The sequence below is a fragment of the Euprymna scolopes genome, chromosome 30, assembly GCF_053919585.1.
Source record: "Euprymna scolopes isolate OS-2025 chromosome 30, ASM5391958v1, whole genome shotgun sequence".
Taxonomy (NCBI): Eukaryota; Metazoa; Mollusca; class Cephalopoda; order Sepiida; family Sepiolidae; genus Euprymna; species Euprymna scolopes.
The window spans coordinates 13,220,998-13,236,912 of NC_136511.1; positions in this window are offsets into that span (position 1 = coordinate 13,220,998).

Below are 15,915 nucleotides of genomic sequence, written 5' to 3' on the forward strand. Positions count from 1 at the left end.
CTACAGAGAGAAAGACTAATAAATGTGCCAAGTTTCGTTGTTCTACTTCTATTAGAAGTGTGTCAGGGGCATTACTTATTGAACACCATCACAGTTATCATCGCCAAATGCATAGATAAAATAGGTTCGCTAGAAAAATGCACGTTCTTTAATAAACGGATTCTTTTTCAGTTGTTTTGTAAAAAAAAAAAAAAATGAATGTCCGACTTCTTTTTCTTCGATTCCCAATTGGTTCGCTAAACGAATTTAGTACAATTTTAACGGATTTTTGTTTCATGTTTTACTTCTTTTTATTTCATAATTTATTTTCTACTTTTTATACGGGTTATTATCTTTTTCCTGTCAGCCATTTCTTATCGTAAGAATTATCAGCGAGATTATTAGTCTAGATTATATTGTTAGAATCGGACGAAACGTATTTCGATATTCTTATTTGTTCGACTGTTCAGAGAGTAAATTTTGCTAATTTCTTCTTCTTCTTCTTCTTTGCGTCTTCTTCTTCTTCTTCTTCTTCTTCTTCTTCTTCTTCTTCTGTGTCTTTTTCTTCTTCTTCTTCTTCTTCTTTTTCTTCTTCTTCTTCTTCTTCTTCTTCTTCTTCTTCTCATTATTATTATTTGCATTTTATTGCTACGTTGGGGAAAATATTCTTACGTAAATTTCATTCTAATTTAATGTTTTACTGTTTGGCTTGCAAATTTTTCTTATTTTATTGTTACATAATTTAGCTATAAAGTTTCATTCATATATGTCCTCTATTTACAGTTACAATTGTAAAAAAAGCATTTTCACTTTTAGACATAAATTCCATTCATATAGTTCTTCATCTGCGGTTACATTTGTAAAAAAAAAACACTTTCAATTTAAGCTATAAAGTTTAATTCATATATTTCTTGATTTACGGTTACATTTGTAAAAAAAAGTACTTTCCAGTTTAGCTATAAAGTTTCGTTCATATATTTCTTGATTTAAAGTTACATTTGTAAAAAAAAGTTCTTTCCGGTTTAGCTATAAAGTTTCATTCATATATTTCTTGATTTACGGTTACATTTGTAAAAAAAAGTACTTTCGGTTTAGCTATAAAGTCTCATTCATATATTTCTTGATTAACGATTACATTCGTAAAAAAAGTACTTTCCGGTTTAGCTATAAAGTTTCATTCATATATTTCTTGATTTACGATTACATTCGTAAAAAATTCTTTTCCGGTTTAGCTATAAAGTTTCATTCATATATTTCTTCATTTACGGTTACATTTATAAAAAAGCACTTTCACTTTTGTTTTCGGCTAGAAAGTTTAATACATTTTATTTCTTTTTTTTAAAGGAAAACTTTTCTATTTCGATTTTTTTCTATTTATCCTTTATTTATCGTTATTTCTTTTTTCTTGCGCTTCCTCTTCATGTTTTTTGATTTTTGTTCTTACGGTTTTGTTCCGGAACATTTTTTACGGTTTTGTTCTTAAAATATTTTATATTATTTTTTTCTTCATTTTATTCTTATTTTCGTCCTTTTCTTCTTTTCCTTTTATTTATCGTTAATTTTTTTTTATTCCCGTGTCTCTCACATTGTTACATGTCTTTTTTCCTTTTTTCTTTCTCGTTTCCTTCTTTTTTCTTCTCCCTCGTCTTTGTTTTTGTTATTGTTGCTGTGCTGTTGTTGTTTGTCTTCTTACCCCCTCAGCTTTGTTTTTAATATTCTCTTTTCCTCTCTTTTCTTTTCATATCCTTTCTTCGTTTTCCTCTTCTTCTATTCCTATTTTTTTAAAAATTTGTTTCTGTCTTTTTTTAGTTGTTCTTTTTTGTTCCATTTTCCTTGTTGCTGGCGTTTTTTTCTTTCTTTCATTTTTTTTCATGATATCCTTCTCGTTTATCTTTTTATTAATCTCCGTCTTCTTCATAATATTCTTCCACATCTACTTCTGTTTTTTTTTTAATTAATGTTTTTATGTTCTTCTTCTTTTCATACCCTTTCTTTCTTTTGCTTTCCCTTCTTTTCTTAAGCCTATCATTTTCTTCTTCCTCTTTTTCGTCTTCTTCGTTTTTCATTTTTTTGTTGTGCTTTTGTTTACTACTTTTTCATTGTTTTCTCTATTTCTGGGTCTTCTTTTTCCCCCCTATTTTTCTTTCTTCTTTTTTCTTTTCTCTTTCTTCTTCTTCTTTCTTCTTCTTTTTCTTTCTTCTTTTTTCTTTTCTTCTACTTCTTTTTTCTAATTATATATTTTCTTCTTTTTCTTCTCTTCCTGTCTCCTTATTTCTTTCTTTCTTTTTTTCTTCTTCTTTTTCGTCTTCTTCTTCTTCTTCTTTTTCTTCTTCTTCTTCCTCCTCATTCCTCTTTTTATTCTTCTTCTCCTTTTTTTCGTTCTTCTTTTTCTGCCTCTTCTCCTTTTTCTTCCTCTTCTTTTTTCGTTCTTTCTCTTTCTTCTACTTTTTCTTCTTTTTCTCTTCTTCTTTTTTATTTCTTATTATTTTTCTACATCTTCTTTTCACTTTTTTCGTTCTATTTTTTACTCTTCCGTTCTTCTTCTTATTATTATTTTTCTTTATTTCTTCTTCTTGTTGCTTTTCTTTCTTCTTTTTTTCTTTGTTTTTTTCTTTGCTATTCCTCTTCAGTTTTCTTCTTATTATTATTTCTTCTTATTCTTCTTCTTCTTTTTCTTCTTCTTCTTCTTCTTCTTCTTCTTCTTCTTCTTCTTCTTCTTCTTCGCCTTCTTCTTTCCATGGTTTTATTATTTTCTTTTTCGTCATAACTTCGTTTCGTTATTTTCTTTACTTTTAAAATTTTTCTTCAGACTCATCACAACCACTCGTTTCATTGTCCGTTGTTTCTTTTATTTTCTCACTTTCATTTTTCATTTTAACTGTTTTCCACGATTTTTTTTCTTCAAGTCCTTTATTCTGCTACATAATATATTTTTGCAACACCCTTTTCTCCGTTACTATGACGTCACTCCTCTACCAACCTCCATTCTTTTGCTATTCCACTTTGTACGCCCACCCCACACCATCGGACCTTTCCCCCACCTTGCATTCCACCGTCGGAAATAATAAACTTACTTTACTAATTACTTCTTTCTTCTTCGCCAAAATATCTAATTGATCCATCGCTTGAGGTAAAATGATACGGCGATTGAATTACCTTGCATAATCAGTTAAAATTATGAGCCGAAAAAACCGCCAGTATGTGTCTGTCTCTCTTCGCATGTGTAGCTATATGCGAGCGGTTTTCTCTATGCGTTTGACTACCGTGCTGAGGTTGTAGTAATGCACTATATGTAAGGCACAAGGTCGGTTTTAAATGTAAGAAAATCTCCAGCTCTCCCAAAATGTACACTCTGGATTGGAAAAATGTCTTAAAATTTTTTTTTATTATTATTACATTTTCACCCCAAACAAGGCACATTGCCACTTTGGTGTAGGGGGCTACTATCAGGGGCAGCAACTACTGAGGCAATATGTTGGGATTTGGGCAGCAATATGTCGGTTCACGTCACACTTGAACTTCTGCATGTCAGCACAGTTAGGGAAGCAGGGACCTGGAATGGAATTCCAGAGTCTAGCGGTTCTGGGGAAGAAACTACTGGAGTAGAAAGATCTTTTACATCTAGGGATCGCTACTGTGTGGGGGTGGGATTTAGCTGCCTGTCGGGTTTGTCGAGGGTGTCTACGTCGTGGGGGCACAAGTGTCTTCAGTTCGTCGGAGCATTCATCATTAAAATACTTGTAGAACAGGCAGAGGGATGCAACGTTTCGTCGATGGGACAGAGGCTGAAGCTTAGATGCCAGTTCAGGGCCTATCAGATTGGCGACTCTCTTTTGAACCTTGTCTAGGAGCGATAAATAAATTTTATAAATTACCTCATTCCAGAAAGAGTTCCCTTTTACAAAGTGAGGACAGAATAGATTACAGGGTAGAACGATAAAAGTATCGCCCGAAAAAACAAAAAAAAAAACAACAAAAAAACACTACAGCTTTATTTTAAAACGTTTATTGAAAACATAAATTCAGGTAACTTGATTATGTAGTAGAGCTGATATCTATTCAGTGTAGCAGCTTCAGTCTCAATCACTGCCTTGATACGGGCCCCAAACTGGAAGCATGACTTTTCCACCGAATACTTTTTTTTTACATGGGGTCACCACTTATCAAGGCCCGAAGGCCACTCAGGGATAAGGGTTATTGCGTGTACAGTAATCAATGAGATAGTATTGTAGTAATCATTAGTATTGGGGGTTTTGATAGAGTGTATTACTTAAGGGGGTGATTTGTCAGGAGTTTGTTTATGTTGGACTTGAAGACGTTCAAGTTGTAGTCAGGTGGGAAACAGGCAAGCAACAGAGAGTTCCACTGGCGTGCAGTTCTAAGAAAGAAGCTTTGTTCATGGAATCTACGTTTGGATTTAGGCACAGATAAAGAGTGGGGGAAATTATTGACAGTATTTTCAGCCAGACGGGTGTTTCTCGTGAAAGATTAGCGAGGGGGGACGAAGGATTGGAGCTCAGAGTAGCACCTGCCATGCAAATAACGATAAAACAAAGACAGGCTTACAACGTCTCTTCTGTAGGAGAGAGGTTACAGGGAAGAGAAAAGGGCATCCCCCACTAAACCACGAAGTCTATTTTGTACTCTGTCAAGGCAAGATAGGCTGTTTTTAGCAGCTCCTGCCCAGATGTTGTAGCAGTACTCCATCCTTGGACGTACTTGCCTTTTATACAGATAGAGAATTGCATCAGTAGTGAGATATCTTCTGGAGCGGTAGAAGGATCCCACCGTTTTCCCAGCGTCCCTGGCAGCAGACTTGATGTATGTGTTCCATTTCAGATCAGGAGTAAAGGTCAAACCCAGAAGCTTGTCAAAACATGGAGCCTCTCCAAGACGAGAGACGTCGAAGACGTGAGGTGATGTGGCCCTCACTTGAAACCACACCAAAGACCATAACCGTGGCCGGAAACCTTGTTTGTATTACCCATGACACGCTTCTGTTATTCATGGCAATCCAGTGATGCATTTTGAGGGTGCAAGCAATGGTCCTGTTGTCATAACTTTGATTGGTAGAGAGCATGAGTTGTACAGAGCCGCATCTCCGATCTCGCTCGTTGAACATTGTCACTTTCAGACATAGTAGAAGGCTTTTATCTTTCTTGGGATTTGTACACAACTGTCTAACTAGAAGATTGTTTGCAACAATAAAAAAGAAAACCTGTTTTTATCAAACGGAAATGGAATCATGTCGTCCTTTCTAGGGCGACAATTTTATCCTTTCACCCTGTATGAGTAGCATGCGGACATATCCTACACTTTGATCATAGCGAAGAGGCCAAATTAAACGGATAGATTGACAATTAAATAATCAATATGTTATATTATGGTGTACCAAAAAGGCATCAAAACGATGTATGTTGTATAATCGTCTAAATGTTGATATGCGTACTTGGGACGAAGGGTTCATTCTGATGTGTATACGTGTCACTTAATGCCTATTGTTGGTGATTCTTCACTGTTTGAACCCTAGAATTGTTGTGTTGCAGTCTATTTTATATTTAATTTATATATAATTGTTCATATGCGCAAGCGTGTGTATATGTGCGTGATACATGTATTATGGACATACCTTCATGCGTCGTTGATCTTGGTTCACCTGGAATTCATCTTGTCCTTGGAGGGGAAGCTGGAACCTGTTTGGACAAATATTTATTTCATTTCCAAGAACACTGGTTTGTTTTATATAGTTTTTATTCACTTTTCATCTGCCGATCGCAGAAGAATGGAAAGTGGATATCTTTGCTTGCGTGGTTAATTCTAAGTCACCATTCTGAGACAAGTCAGCCCTCTCCCCAGTGAAGGGGGCTAGGACGACCTGTTAAACCGTCCGCTCTGCTCAACGTCCAAACTCCAACTCTCCATCATCTCCAGCTAAACTGATCTACGTAACACACACGTAGATCCGATCAGCTAACCAGCTCTTCCGGTAAATGTCTCTACAATATGATTTACCATATTTTGACAGTCTTTCAACATTCTTTACATTCATCTCCCATCCATCTCTCCAGTTAGATAGATAGATAAATAGATAGATCGACACTTTCTTGTGTTCGACCTACTACATAACAAATATTATGAGAGGACTGAAAATATCTGCACAGCACTCATTAACCCCCCCCGAAAAAAACAAGTTTTTAATGTAGGGAAAACAGAGCTGCTTTAAAAGGGTCACTCCGGATTTAAACAAAAATAGAAATTGCCCCAGTCTAAAAGCAATTCTCCTTTACTGAATGAAGACAGAATAGACCCAGTGTAGCATCGAAACAGGTACTACACATTGTTCCTAACAATTGGGTCAAGTAAAGCCTCGTGATAGGGCTTAATTAGACGAATAAATGATGTGCACATATATTATGTGATAATTGAAGATTTCCGCATGGGACCCATTTAAAATAATCCAGAAACAGCGGTTTTTTCCACTTTGTCACAAACATCACTAATGAGAAGTATTGTCCACTTTCCGTTCTTTATATTTTGATAAATAAAATAACACAACGTCACGTCGTTTTTTCAAATAACACAACGTCACGTGCATTGTAGTTTTCTTATTTTAAACACTATTTCATTGTCGACTTGAGTCACTTTAAATTTGACCTCAAAAAATAATATCTCAGTCTAATAGGATTTCTCCTTTACCAATCAAGTATAAAACCAAGTGTAACATGGGAACTTATACTACACTTAATTTTTTATTTCTATTTAAAAATTTTTTTTTTTACACGGTGGTCACCACTTATCAAGGTCCGGAAGCTACTCAGGGATACGGGTTATTGCAAATACAGTACGTTAGTGTGGGGATTTATTGAAGTGTTTACTTGAGGGGGCGGTTCATTAGTAATCTTTCTTTATAAAAACAAATAGAAGTTTCTAATCCATCTTTTATGTATAGTTATTTTCATGGAAAATTCTCGACTGAGCTCTAATTTTTTATTTGATCTTTTTAAAGACATTTACAAGAACCATTCTTTTCATTTCTTCATCCATTTTATTATGTGATAATGCACCACGTGCAGTTATCTAGCCGTGATCTCCACGCGTTGTCCGTCGATACAATCAGAAAAATCAGACCGAGATACAGAAGCCCCATTAATAAAGTGCCTCATCAATAGTCCTAACGTGAAAACACCGTCCAGAGAAACAAACTCGCCCGAACTCCCTCGGCGATTCTCCCCTGAATAAACTTCTCGATAAAATCAAGTGCCTCTCAAACGTTCAACTTCAACTTTTCCTCTTCGTCTTCCCGGGTAGGTGCTTTCTAGAGCAGCTCTCTTTCTATGCTCCTTGGATCTCTTTACTTTTGACTGGTTCTGCTCTTTTGTTAGTGGTTTTTATTCGGCCACTCAGAGGAGACATCCACTGAAGAATAACATCCAACTGGTCTCCGAACATTTTTTCTCTTACATAATTTTGATCTCAGTAGGGATTTCTTCGAATAAGGCTTTTGTATGAACGAAAAAAATATCTCTTGAGTGGTCTGGCTATATTGGAAATATTTTAAGCTCTGTACAACCCATTTTCTTCTGACCAAACTTCTATCACTGCAACGGGCGCCATCGACATGCATGAACAAAACGTGTGCTGCACAACGCAGGTGTACAACAAGCGTCCAACGGATTTTCATTACAGCGCTCAAAAGTACCGGGAGCTTATCCACGCAGACATTACCTCAGCTGTTCACTCGGCGAATATGCTTCCTTGCCTATTGTCTGTGGCATTCTAATCCTCCAGAGAATACTAACGGGAACTATCAGGATATTTTCAGGAAACACTTTTTCCAAGAATTCTTCATAAGTTTTGGTTCCGTTTTCAATTATAGCCGGTGGCACTTAAATCATTTATTTTTTTTATAAATAATTTTACCAAGAATTCTTCATAAGTTTTGGTTTCAGTTTCGATTATAGCTGGTGGCACTCCAATTATCTATATTTTTTATATATAATTTTACCAAGAATTCTTCATAAGTTTTGGTTTCAGTTTCGATTATAGCTGGTGGCACTCCAATTATCTATATTTTTTATATATAATTTTACCAAGAATTCTTCATAAGTTTTGGTTTCAGTTTCGATTATAGCTGGTGGCACTCCAATTATCTATATTTTTTATATATAATTTTACCAAGAATTCTTCATAAGTTTTGGTTTCAGTTTCGATTATAGCTGGTGGCACTCCAATTATCTATATTTTTTATATATAATTTTACCAAGAATTCTTCATAAGTTTTGGTTTCAGTTTCGATTATAGCTGGTGGCACTCCAATTATCTATATTTTTTATATATAATTTTACCAAGAATTCTTCATAAGTTTTGGTTTCAGTTTCGATTATAGCTGATGCCACTCTAATTAGCTATATTTTTTATATATAATTTTACCAAGAATTCTTCATAAGTTTTGATTTCAGTTTCGATTATAGCTGGTGGTACTCCAATTATCTATATTTTTTATATATAATTTACCAAGAATTCTTCAGAAGTTTTGGTTTCAGTTTCGATTATAGCTGGTGGCACTCCAATTATCTATATTTTTTATATATAATTTACCAAGAATTCTTCATAAGTTTTGGTTTCAGTTTCGATTATAGCTGGTGGCACTCCAATTATCTATATTTTTTATATATAATTTTACCAAGAATTCTTTATAAGTTTTGGTTTCAGTTTCGATTATAGCTGGTGGCACTCCAATTATCTATATTTTTTATATATAATTTACCAAGAATTCTTCATAAGTTTTGGTTTCAGTTTCGATTATAGCTGGTGGCACTCCAATTATCTATATTTTTTATATATAATTTTATCAGGACTTCTTCATAAGTTTTGATTTCGTTTTCTATTATAGCTGAAGGAACTCAAGTTATATATATCTATACATATATTTTTTTTCATAAGTTTTGGTCTCGGTGTATATGGAATGTGTCATATAGCACTTCCATTGGTAACTCTTGGTTTCTCACTGTTTCTATGTATTGGGGTCTCAGTTGGTTAATATGTTTTTGTGGAAAAAGGTTTGCCCTTTTATAATGTAAACCATTCTCCCAATTCTTCTTGAGATTATGCCTTCTTTCCAAAAAGTCTCCCCTGCCCGATAATTTTTGAAGAAAACTTTATCCCCGTCATTGTAAGTCTTGTACCTTACATTATCCTTGATACTTTTTTTTACTTTTTCTCTTGGGATTAACCGGTCGAACACCGAACGTACCTTCCTGGCAACATAATTTCAGCTGGGGATAATTTAGCATTTGTATTTGGATTTGGTGTTATCCTATATAGTGCTAAGAATTTTTTAATGCTTTTTTCTTCCGTGTCGATGTTATTATTCTTTTTTAAAGCTCGTTTAAAAGTATCAACAAATCTTTCCGCTTGTCCGTTTGATCGAGGGTTAAAAGTTGGTTCTGTAATGTGTTAAATGGCCAGTGCCTCACAGTAGTGCTTGAATTCTTAACCTGTGAACATAGTGCCAGTATCACTAACAATTGTTTTCGGAACTCCGAACCGACTAAATATCTCGAACAGCGTTTTTATGGTGTTTGCCGCTGTAGGGTGTTTGTATTTAAAAATTTCTTACCATTTTGACATACTATCTACGATTACTAGATAATAATATCCCTTCAGAGGCCCTGCGTAATCGATATGGATACGTGTCCAGGGTACATCTGTTTTAGGCCAAGGTTGCGTCCGTATGGGGGGGGGAGATCTTTCGGCTAGTGGGCAACCTTTACATAATTTCATCATTTTCTCAATGTCCTGATCCATTCCAGGCCAGTATGTGAATCCTCTCATTAGAGCTTTCATTCTGGAGATTCCAGGATGTCCCATGTGGAATTCTTTTAGGATTTTCTTTTGTAATACTTGCTGTATTACCACTCTGTCTGTATACATCAGAGTTTCATCACACATAGAAAATGGAAACACTTTTAATCCTTTTCAATTCTTTTCGTCTTGTCCCACTTGTTTTTTTTTATCTTGTTAATATATTTATCTGTTTTCGCTGCCTTCTTTATTTTCTCAAATGTAATAGGAAGTTTCCTAACAGTATTTATTAATATATATAAAATATAATTTAGTGCTGCTATAACAGTTTCTTCGAATTCAGTTTTACTGGGGATCAATCTCGACAAACCATCTGCATGTGCAATTTTACTAGATGCTAGGTGTTTCATTTTGAAATCGTAATTCAGCAAAATAATACTCAATCTCTATAATCTATTTTCTATATGAGTAGGAATCCCCCTTTTCGAACCAAAACTCGATAGTAATGGTTTATGGTCCGTTTCCAATACGAAGATCTTTCATAAATGAATCTATGAAAATTTCTCACGGCATACACACTCGCCAGACGCTCTTTTTCGATCTGACTGTACTTTCTTTCAGCGGGTAATAAAATCCTCGAGGCGTGCGAAATTGGTTTAGTAGATCCATCTTCCATTCTGTGTAGAAGCACCGCTCCTAAACCGTATTCGCTCGCATCTGCCGCTACAATTAAATTCTTTTTCGGATCGTAATGTGCTAACGCTAGATCCGGTAACAAACATCTTTTACTTTTTTGGAATCCTTCCTCACATTCTTTTGTCCAGAGCCATTTTTTATTCTTTTTCAATAATTCATTTAATGGTGCTCTTAGTTTGTGCATATTTATGATATAAGAATTATAGTAGTTTGTTAGACCCAAGAATGACTGTAACTTCATTACATTGTCTGGTCTAGGCATGTCTCTAATTGCTTCTGTCCTATTTGGGTTAGGTCTTCTACCTTTTCAATCAATTATTTGTCCCAAATATTCAATCTTGTCCATAACAAAATTACATTTTTGGAGAGCCACTTTAAATCCGTAGTCTTCTATTTTTTCGAATACCTTCCGAATGTGGTTTTTATGGTCTTCAACATTTTTGCTTCTTATCAAAATGTCGTCTAAATAAGCCATTGCTAAATCCAAGCCTGCTAGCATGGCACCCATAATTTGTTAGAAAAAATTTGGTGCTACTTTCAATCGGTTGCAATATTTTGGAAGTATAATGGGGTATGATCCCACACAGTCGGGCGATTCTATTTATAAACGATGCTGCTAGGAACTGACGAATCGAATTAAGTCACTGTTCTGTCCATTGCAAACCAGTCACCTCTCAAGACTTGTTTAGAAGAACGCACCATCGGAAACTGTTCTGTCTACTACAAACCAGTCACCTCTCAAGGTATGTTTAGAACAACTATCGGAATCTGTTCTGAAACTAAACATAGCCTACACTTCTAGAGGTTATGGGCCCAGTGTTGTCTTTATTTCGATGGATCCAAATCAAAATTCGAATTGTGGCAAGTAAAATTTCTAGGATATCTACGAATCCAAAAGCTACACAAAGTACTTCAAACACAACCTGAAAACAGAAACGACCCCGACTTCATTGAAAAGAACGCAACTGTCTTTGCGGAATTAATACAGTGTTTAGATAACCGAAGTCTATCACTGGTAATGAGAGAAGCCCTGGACAATGGCTGAACATATTTAGAGAGCATTATTTATCGAAAGGAAAACCCAAAATTATTTCTTTATACACTGAACTGACCTCTCTAAAACGAATGGAAGCCGAAACTATTACTGATTATATTATAAGAGCCGCAACGACTGAAAATTCTTTAAAAATGTCTGGTGAAGTTATACTTGACAGTCTGTTAATTTTCATGGTCCTTAAGAGATTACCGAATGATTTTAAGCCATTTACCACCGTGGAAACCCAGAAAGAAAAACCCATGAAATTTAGCCAATTCAAGGTAGCACTCAGAAGTTACGAAGAAACTGAAAAAATGATCACAGAAAAAAATGAATCCACAAATATCATGAAATTTAAAAATACACACATAAAAACACCAAAATTAAATTATACCCATGCCAGGAATAAAAATCGCAACCTTGTCAAAAATAATTTTTCTCCTAAGAAAAGTACAAAAATTATTTGCTATAATTGTGGACGACCTAATCACAAGAGTTTCCAATGTAGATACAGGACTAAAAATGGCGACTCCATTAAAAATGTGGAATGCTCTGTTATCTAACATACATTTTTATTTTCGTGTACGTTTAATTCTTCAACAATCATTTTGTAGAACTAGCTGGCGGGAGTCGAGTAAATGATATCGTTTTGAAAAAAGGCGATGCTAAAATCTCGCTAAAGAACAATAAAGGTGAACTATGTTTCTGTATTCTAGAAAACGCTCTTCTAATCCCAAAATTTAAACAAAATATATTTTCTGTACAAGCTGCCATAAAACAAGGTGCAAATATAAACTTTAGACCCAATAAATCAAAACTGGTATACTCGAATGGAACTGTATTTGATCTTAAAGAAAATGGAAAACTATATTATTTAAATAGCGTAGTCCCATCGAATATCACCTGCCATGATCTACAGACATGGCATAAAATTCTTCGACATTACAATATTCCTGATATCAAAAAGTTGCCGACTGTAGTTAATGGAATGAAAATACAAACATAAAAAAACTTCAACTGCGACCTCTGTACGTAAGGGAAAATGACAAACTATCAAAGCAAGATACCAGACAAGAAGGCCGAAAAAATTCTATCAATGATGCATTGTGACTTGAATGGTCCCGTGGAACCGATGGCCAGAGAACATTATAGCTATGTGTTGAATTTCGTAGATGAACATTCAGGTTTAATAATGGTTTACTTTTTAAAGAACAAATCTGACACCCTGCTAGCAACGAAAAAATATCTAGCCGACATGGCTCCCTACGGCGAAGTCAAGTGTATTCGCTCTGGCGACGGTACGGAATTCACCAATAATGACTTTGAACTTTTACTAATTAACCATCATATCAGGCATGAAACGTCAGCTCCTAGATCGCCACACCAAAACGGGACTGCTGAAAGAGCGTGGCGGACACTTTTTGAAATGGCAACATGCCTACTCATTGAATCAAAACTCCCCCAAAACCTCTAGACATACGCACTTATGGCGGCTGCCTATATACGCAACAGGTGTTTTAACAAAACACTATCTAAAACTCCATATGAATCTTTCTGAGGTAAAAAACAAATTTAAGCAGAATGCATATATTTGGTTCAACTTGCTTCGCATATATAGATAAAAAGAATAAATTTAATATTAAAGCCGACAGAGGTATATTTCTTGGATACGATAAAAACAGTCCAGCCAATTTAGTATTTTTTCCAGGGAAAAATGAAATAAAAAGAATCCGATGTGTAAAATTCACAGACACGTTTAATTTTACAGACGAAAACAATCATATGAAGAAGATGGCATTATATTCCCTCAAATAATTAAAACAAACGAAGACAATAAAAATGACGGAGACAAGAGTATCCATGATGATGATGATGATGGTGATGATTATAAAGGCGAAAGATATCCCAAAAGAAATAGAAGGCGACCCGATTTTTTGTGGTCGACAATATAAAAGATTATCAAATCGACTATTGCTATTCAATGGAAAATGCGCCAAAAAGCTTTAACGAAGCAATTAATTCAGAACATTGTGATGAATGAAAAATTGCCATGAAAAAAGAAATAGATACCTTAACCGAAAATGATACCTATACGTTTCAAGCATTTTCATGAAATCGTTCAAGCCATTTAATCTGCCTTTGATGCAATGTACATGTCTCCGATGAATACAACAGTGTGGTTAGCACACAGGACTTGTAAACACACATCTTAGTCCTGTCTGTGATGCCACGATCAGACCACTCGACAGAGAACTACCAAGGTACACAAATGAATCAACTACTCCAATTCTAGCACCACAGACCATGATATCCGGCTCCAGGTATAACTGGCTCGGTACAGGAGTGAATATCACCTTTGTTTTAGACAGACATCCTCAGACCAAAGGCAATGCAGGAGTCAGCAAAGCTATCCATTATATGCTGCATAGTGTACGCCAAAAAACAGTATCGTCTGCATACAGTAACTCCTTGACCAAGACATGATACAGCTTGGTTCTGGCATTAAATCTTCTAAGATTAAAAATGCGACCTGTGGTTCGAAACTTTAACATGGCACCCCTATCGCAATCTCGAAACGCATGAGCAAGTAGACCAGCAAAATATATAGAGAAAAGAGTAGGGGCAGGAATATCACCTTGTTTGACACCATTGTCAACTGGGATTTCATCAGACAATTTTCCGTTAAACGAGATTCGAGCTTTCATGTCCAGTTCCTTGAATAGTCTAACAAAGGTTGGAGGACACCCTACTTTCTCTAAGATCAACCAACTGTTAACGGGTTCAAATGCTTTTGTTAAATCCACAAACACTTGATACAGTGGTATTTGTTGTTCAATGCATTTCTCCTGGACTTGCCGGGTTGAAAAATCATATCCATAGTTCCTCGTCCAGACCTAAAGCCACTTTGTCACTCTGGAATAGCATTAGGACAAACATCCTCCAGTAACCTGTTTAAAGAAGTCGTGCGAGAACTTTCCCAACAGCTTCCAAAAGCATAATCCCACGGTAGTTATCACAAACATTCTTCTGTCACTTTCCTTTAAACAGAGTCACCAAGACACCATCAATCCAATCCTGTGGAACAGGAGAACCTTCCCAGATTTCCTCAACGAAACCAAGGATAGCATTAGCAATATTCACACCTCCAATCCTAAGAAGTTCCACCGGAACACCATCCAAACCAGGTGCCTTGCCACTGCTGATTTGTGCAATGGCCAACTGCGCGTCAACCAGATTAAGCAAACGATTCATTCTGAATATGATATCACATTGTGGTAGGCTATCAATTGCATCAGCATCTACTGCTGAGGGATTGTAAAGTAAAGTAAAGTAAAGTTCTCCTGTCATCTTTTCAAGATATTTTCTGGATCCTTAATGACAACAGAACCATCTTTTGACATCAGGGGAGATATTGAAGAGGTAGCAGGACCAAATATTGGCGCAGGAGTCCATAAAATTCCTTCGTATTTTTTGTGTCAAACGCCTTTTGGATCTGCCCCGTTATATTCATCCACCATTGGTTTTTCATTTTTCTTAGTTCACGCTGCAATGTGGCTTTGATCTATTTGTATTGTCGCAAATTAGTTGTATGATTAGAATGATCTTCACGATCATAAATTGTCTTTTTATTCATTAGCGACTGATTAATTCTAATATTGCTGTCGTTAAACAAGTACTTATCCCTCTTGAAGCCAAGAACTTCAGCACCAGCAGAATAAACCCGAGTCTTAAAATTCACCAATGTACTATCAAATGCAAGATTATCGAGCTTTTCCGCCATACTCTTTTGAACTTAAGGCAACTTTAACTTGGCGACATCAATACGGCTAGGCACCTTAACACCACTATGACGAACTTTCTTACGGATTCGTAAATTAAACTTTTCTCTCACCAACTTTTAATTGGTGTCACATTCAGCACTGCGCATGAGACCAACAGTATATGCATCTCGAAGGTCGCTTTTTCGAGTTATGATGAAGTCAATTAGGTGACCATGCTTTGAACGTGGGTGTATTCAAGTAGTTTTGTGCTTCAGTTTACGGCAAGAAAAGTGTTACAGATAGCAAGATTAAATTCTGAACACAGCTCTAATAGCTTAAGGCCATTAGCATTCATGGTACCGATACCATAGCGGCCAAGAGGACTCCAGGTCTTATAGTCCTTCCCAACACTGGCATTGAAATCACCAAGAATAACAATTTTTCATTAATTGGTGTGGATGCAACAACAGAGCGCAGATACCTATAGAAACACAAGATGTCATCTTCATTCGCTTGAAGGGTTGGTGCATAGACCGAAAAAATAGTGATAAATCTGTTATGTGAGAGAGGAACACGAAGTTTCATGATGCGATCACAGATACTGGAAGGATATTCCATAGTATTAACCAAGGATGTTTT